The sequence below is a fragment of the Hylobates moloch genome, unplaced genomic scaffold, assembly GCF_009828535.3.
Source record: "Hylobates moloch isolate HMO894 unplaced genomic scaffold, HMol_V3 SCAFFOLD_5, whole genome shotgun sequence".
Classification (NCBI taxonomy): domain Eukaryota; kingdom Metazoa; phylum Chordata; class Mammalia; order Primates; family Hylobatidae; genus Hylobates; species Hylobates moloch.
The window spans coordinates 125,513,856-125,520,833 of NW_026652280.1; the positions used below are offsets into that span (position 1 = coordinate 125,513,856).

The following is a 6,978-nucleotide window of genomic DNA, read 5'->3' on the forward strand; positions in this document are numbered from 1 at the left end:
TACATATTTTTTATGTTAAATGGATTATATATGTATTCTTACAATGAAGAAAGCTAGAGAAAAGAAAATGTTATTAAGGAAATCATAAGGAAGAGAAATATATTTACTATTCATTAAGCAGAAGTCAACCATCATAAAGGTCTTCATCCCTCATTGTCTTCATAATAAGTAGGCTGAGGAGGAGAGGAAGATGAGGGGTTGGCCTTGCTGTCTCAGAGGTAGCAGAGGCGGAGAAGATGGAGGAGGTGGAAGGCGAGGCAGGAGAGGAAGGCACTCCCTTCTTGTAACTTTTATTGAAAAAAAAACATAAATGGACCCACACAGTTCAAACCTGTGTTGCTCTAGTGTCAACTGTATATCTTTTTCTCACTCAAACCAGTATAACTCCATTTCATCATTTAAATGAGTGTATCCTGGTCCACGGGAGCAGATATACCATAATTTATTCAGCTGTTCCTCAACTGATGGACATTCATTTGTCCCCACTTCTTTTGCTGCTATTAGCACTGTCTCAGTAAGCATTATTGTTCAAATGACCTTGTAGTCTAGTGGTTTCACCTCTGTGAAGTAGATTTCTAGGAGTGAGTAGATTTTTAGGAGATTGCTAGACTAGATGACATAATTGTTATTTTCCAAATAGATATAGATGGAAGATCACTTGTTTAAAAGACTAATACTGTTTTCATTTCCTGCAGGAAGATATGTGAATGCTTATTTGCCTACATCCTTGCCACAGCAGGTCATTTTTGGATGGGTGCAAACTTATGTTACTTTTTTCATAAAAATGTTTGTATTCTGTGAAAATGTACATGTAGTAAAAATACACAGATTATAAGTATACAGTTTGATGAGTTTCGACACGTGTTTATACCACATTATACCATGTCACCAATACCACGATCAAGATATAGAATATTTCCAGCACCTCAGATAATCTTCCTTGCAGCCAAACCCCACCCTCCGTAGGCAACCACTGTTTTGATTTCTATCAACGTAGATTAGTTTTGTGTGTAATTAAACCTCCTATAAATAAAGTCATGTAATGTTCTTTTTGGTGTCTGGCTTCTTTGGCTCAACATAATGTTTTTGAGATACATCCATGTTGTTTCATGTATCAAGAAGTAAACAGTAGATAATCAGGGCTGGGCATGGTGGCTTGCACGTATAATCCCAGCTACTCAAGAGGATCACTTGAGCCCAGGAGTTCGAGGTTAAAATTTAAACAGAACAAAATGTACAGATTCCATATGTTCCATTGAGTTTTGACAATTGTATACACCCATTTAACCACCATGCCAAACATTTCTGTAATCTCAGGCTCTCCTGGCCCTTCATGGTTAATTCCCATGCCACCTTACTCCATCCAGAGTCTGTTCTAGAGCTTTATACAAATGGAATCATAGAGTATGTACTTTTTATATCTGATTTCTGTCACTAAACATAATGCTTTTTAAAATTCATTTGTGCTGTTTCAGTTAATGGTAGTTCATTCCTTTTTATTACTGATTAGTATTTCATAAAGCACAATTTGTTTCTCCATTTTCCTGTTGCTGGACACTGGTGTTGATTCTCAATTTTAGATTTTCTGTATAAGACTGCCATAAACTTTCTTGTGCAAGTCTTTTTGTTGACCTGTATTTTTATTTCTTTTGTATAAATACCTGGGATTATAATTGTTAGATTACAGTTTGATGTATAAATTTGTAAGAAAATGACAAGCAGGTTTCCAAATGTAACATTTTGCACTCCTACCACAAATGTATGAGTTTCAGTTGCTCCACATCTTCCTCAACATCTGGTGAGTTATAGGATCCTTTCATCTATTCTAGAAATAAGTCCTCATATTCATATATATATTCATATTCATATATACGTACATATAGAGAAACAGAGAGAGAGAATTATGAGTATTTTCCCCTGGTCAGTGCTTGCTCTTCCATTTTCTTATTCATGTATTTTAACGAAGAGGGGTTTTTCCTTTTATGTAGTGCTTTTTTCCCAAATATTTGTCTGCCCCAAGTTCACAAAGATATGCTTATTTCTATGCTTGCTATATTTACTTATAGAAGTATTATACTTTTAGTTCTACATTTAGGTTTTTTATTCATCCTGAATTAATGTTTGTGTATGGTATAAGGTAGGAATCAAAGGTCATTTTTCCCACATTTATAGGGTTTTTACAAAATGATTTGGTGAAAACTTTTCTTTCCCAGTTAAAACTGCTGCAGTGTCTTTTATTAAAATTGAATTGAACATATATGCATGCAAATATTTCTGGATTCTCTAGTGTATTGATCCTGTTTGCCTATCCTTATGCCAGCACAATGCCACATTTATTACTGTAGCTGTGTAGTCGGTCTTAAAATCAGATAGTGTATTTTTTTTTTATTCTAGTGAAGATTTGTTTTGGTTATCCAATATGCATTATGCATTTCCATGTAAATTTTAAAGTAAACATGTCAATTTCTACAAATAAAATCTGTTTTCATTTTGACTGGAATGACATTGAATCTATTAATCAATCTAGATAGAATTGACATCTTGACAATGTTTACTATTCTGACCCAGTTATTTAAGTCATCTTTAATAGCTCTCAGAAATATGTAGTTTTACTGCAGAGGTTTGGCGTATCTTTTGTTAAATTTATTCTCTAGCATTTTATGCTTTTTGGTACTATTGAAAATCTTTCATTTAGCAGGGTAGAAAATTAAGAAAGAAAAATAAATTTGAGTTGTTCTTTTCTGTATGCTTTCCAATTGTTTGCTGCAAGTATGTAGAAATAAAGACAACATTCAAATTGTCCCTGTTTGCAGATGACATGATTGTATATCTAGAAAACCCCATCGTCTCAGCCCAAAATCTCCGCAAGCTGATAAGCAACTTCAGCAAAGTCTCAGGATACAAAATCAATGTGCAAAAATCACAAGCATTCTTACACACCAATAACAGACAAACAGAGAGCCGAATCATGAGTGAACTCCTATTCACAATTGCTTCAAAGTAAATAAAATACCTAGGAATCCAACTTACAAGGGATGTGAAGGACCTCTTCAAGGAGAGCTACAAACCACTGCTCAACAAAATAAAAAAGGACACAAACAAATGGAAGAACATTCCATGCTCATGGGTAGGAAGAATCAATTTCATGAAAATGGCCATACTGCCCAAGGTAATTTATAGATTCAGTGCCATCCCCATCAAGCTACCAATTACTTTCTTCACAGAATTGGAAAAAACCACTTTAAAGTTCATATGGAACCAAAACAGAGCCCACATTGCCAAGTCAATCCTAAGCCAAAAGAACAAAGCTGGAGGCATCACACTATCTGACTTCAAACTATACTACAAGGCTACAGTAACCAAAACAGCATGGTACTGGTACCAAAACAGAGATATAGACCAATGGAACAGATCACAGCCCTCAGAAATAATACCACACATCTACAACCATCTGATCTTTGACAAACCTGACAAAAACAAGAAATGGGGAAAGGATTCTCTATTTAATAAATGGTGCTGGGAAAACTGGCTGGCCATATGTAGAAAGCTGAAACTGGATCCTTTCCTTACACCTTATATAAAAATTAATTCAAGATGGATTAAAGACTTAAATGTTAGACCTAAAACCATAAAACCCCTAGAAGAAAACCTAGGCAATACCATTCAGGACATCAGCATGGGCAAGGACTTCATGTCTAAAAGACCAAAAGCAATGGCAACAAAAGCCAAAATTGACACATGGGATCTAATTAAATGAAAGAGCTTCTGCACAACAAAAGAAACTACCATCAGAGTGAACAGGCAACCTACAGAATGGGACAAAATTTTTGCAATCTACTCATCTGACAAAGGGCTAATATCCAGAATCTACAAAGAACTCAAACAAATTTACAAGAAAAAAACAAACAACCCCATCAACAAGTGGGCGAAGGATATGAACGGACACTTCTCAAAAGAAGACATTTATGCAGCCAACAGACACATGAAAAAATGCTCATCATCACTGGCCATCAGAGAAATGCAAATCAAAACCACGATGAGATACCATCTCACACCAATTAGAATGGCAATCATTAAAAAGTCAGGAAACAACAGGTGCCGGAGAGGATATGGAGAAATAGGAACACTTTATACTGTTGGTGGGACTGTAAACTAGTTCAACCATTGTGGAAGTCAGTGTGGCGATTCCTTAGGGATCTAGAACTAGAAATACCATTTGACCCAGCCATCCCATTACTGGGTATATACCCAAAGGACTATAAATCATGCTGCTATAAAGACACATGCACACGTATGTTTATTGCGGCACTATTCACAATAGCAAAGGCTTGGAACCAACCTAAATGTCCAACAGTGATAGACTGGATTAAGAAAATGTGGCACCTATACACCATGGAATACTATGCAGCCATAAAAAATGATGAGTTCGTGTCCTTGTAGGGACATGGATGAAGCTGAAAACCATCATTCTCAGCAAACTATCGCAAGGACAAAAAACCAAACACTGCATGTTCTCACTCATAGGTGGGAATTGAACAATGAGAACACTTGGACACAGGAAGGGTAACATCACACACCAGGGCCTGTTGTGGGGTAGAGGGAGGGGGGAGGGATAGCATTAGGAGAAACACCTAATGTAAATGACGAGTTAATGGGTGCAGCACACCAACATGGCACATGTATACATAGGTAACAAACCTGCATGTTGTGCACATGTACCCTAGAACTTAAAGTATAATAAATATATATATATATAATTTAAAAAAAGAAATAAGGTTAATTTGTGTATTTTGACCTTGTATCCTACAATCTAACTATTCACTTAGACTTTGTAGACTTTTATAAACAAGTTTTTTTTTTATGTAACAAATCATGTTGTCTCCAAGTAAAGACAGTTTCATTTCTCCCTTTGCAATCACATGCATTTTATTTCTTTCTCTTGCCTTATGGTATTGGCTAGTGTCTCCAGTGCAGTGTAAAATAATAAGTAATAAAAGCAAACTTTCTTGCCTTGTTTCAAGACTTACAGTGAAAGAATTTAATATTTCTTTATTATTATTATTTCTTAAGACAGGATCTTGCTCTGTTGCCCAGGCTGGAGTGTAGTGGCACAATCATATCTCATTGTAACATCAAACTCCTAGGCTCAAGTGATCCTCCTGCCTCAGCCTCCTGAGTAGCTTGGACTACAGGCGTATGTCACCACACTTGGCTAACTTTTGCATTTTTTTGTAGAGATAGGAGTCTCCGCATGTTGCCCAGGCTGGTCTTGAATCCCTGGCCTTAAGGGATCCTCCTGTGTTGGCCTCCCAAAGTGTTGAGTTTACAAGTATTAGCCACTGTGCCCAGTTTACATTCAATATTTCATCAATAAGTATAATGTTAGCTTTGCAGAGACCACCACCACCGGGAGCTCAGTACTACCCACCATGGTCAATTCCACGGTGTTCTTTGATATCGCCATCAACAGCCAGTCCTTGGGCCTCATCTTTTTCAAGCTGTTTGCAGACAAATTTCCAAAAACAACAGAAAACTTTCATTCTCTGAGCACTGTAGAGAAAGGATTTGGTTATAAGTGTTCCTGCTTTCACAGAATTATTTCAGAGTTTATGTGTCAGGGTAGTGACTTCACACGCCATAATGGCACTGATGGCAAGCATCTATGGGGAGAAATTTGATGATGAGAACTTCATTCTGAAGCATACAGGTCATGACATCTTGTCCATAGCAAATGCTGGACCCAACTCAAACGGTTCCCAGTTTTTCATCTGCACTGCCAAGACTGAGTGGTTGGATGGCAAGCATGTGGTCTTTGGCAAGGTGAAAGAAGGCATGAATATTGTGGAGGCCATGGAGCGCTCTGGGTCCAGGAATGGAAAGACCAACAAGAAGATCACCATTGCTGACTGTGGACAACTCTAAGCTTGACTTGTGTTTTAACTTAACCACCAGACCAATCCTTCTGTAGCTCAGGAGAGCACCCCTACAGCCCATATGCTTCAGTAGCCTATAATCTTTGTACTCTCACTGCAGTTCCCTTTGAGTTCTCTCTTTTCCTTCTTCCCTTTCTATGCCTAGCTGGATTGCAGAGTTAAGTTTATAACTATGAAATAAAAACTACATAACAATGAAGAGCATAACGTTATCTGTAGGTTTTACATAGATGACCTTTTTGAAATTAAAGCATTTTGTTTCCATTCTATTCTTCCTTTAGTGAAGGTTTCTAATCATGAATGGATGTTTTATTTTGTCAAATGCTTTTTCTGCATATATTGAATATAACTATCATAGTTTTCTCTTTTTCTCTTTGATGTGTGAGTTACATTGATTGGTTTGAAGAAGACTTTGAACTAAGCTTGCATTCCTAAGACAAGCTCTACTTGGTAATAATATATTATCCATTTTAGGCATTGCTCAATTTGATGTACTAATATTTTGTTCAGAATTTTTGCATCTGTATTCATGAGGAATACTCATCTATAATTTTTTATTTCTTTGTTTTATTATCTGTTTTTAAAATTTCTTTGACAGGCTTTGATGTCAATATAATTCTGGCCTTGTGAAGGAAATTTGGGGCAGTTCCCTTCTCATACATTTTTTAAGAAGTTTGCAGGCTGGGCATGGTGGCTTATGCCTGTAATCCCAGTCAGAGGGAGTCTGAAGCAGGAGGATCACTTGAGTCCAGGAGCTTGAGACCAGCCTGGTCAACACAGGCAGGCTGTCCATACAAAAAAATTTGAAAATTAGCCAGACATGGTGGCATGCACCTGTAGTCCCAGCTACTCAGGAGGCTGAGGTGGAAGGATTCCTTGAGCCCAGCAGTTTGAGGGTGCAGTGAGCTATGATTGTGCCACTGCACTCCAGCCTGGGCAACAAAGCAATAACCTGTCTCAAAAGAAAGAAAAAAAGTTTGTGATAGATTTGTATTATTTCAGCTGGGCATGGTGGCTCACATCTATAATGCCAGCACTTTGGGAG

At 37.2% G+C, this 6,978-nt stretch overlaps 1 pseudogene; it reads left to right on the forward strand.

Annotated features, from left to right (window-relative positions):
* The first annotated feature begins 5,429 nt into the window (after positions 1-5,429).
* LOC116468370 (peptidyl-prolyl cis-trans isomerase A-like) lies at positions 5,430-5,922 on the forward strand (annotated as a pseudogene).
* The last annotated feature ends 1,056 nt before the right edge of the window (positions 5,923-6,978 follow it).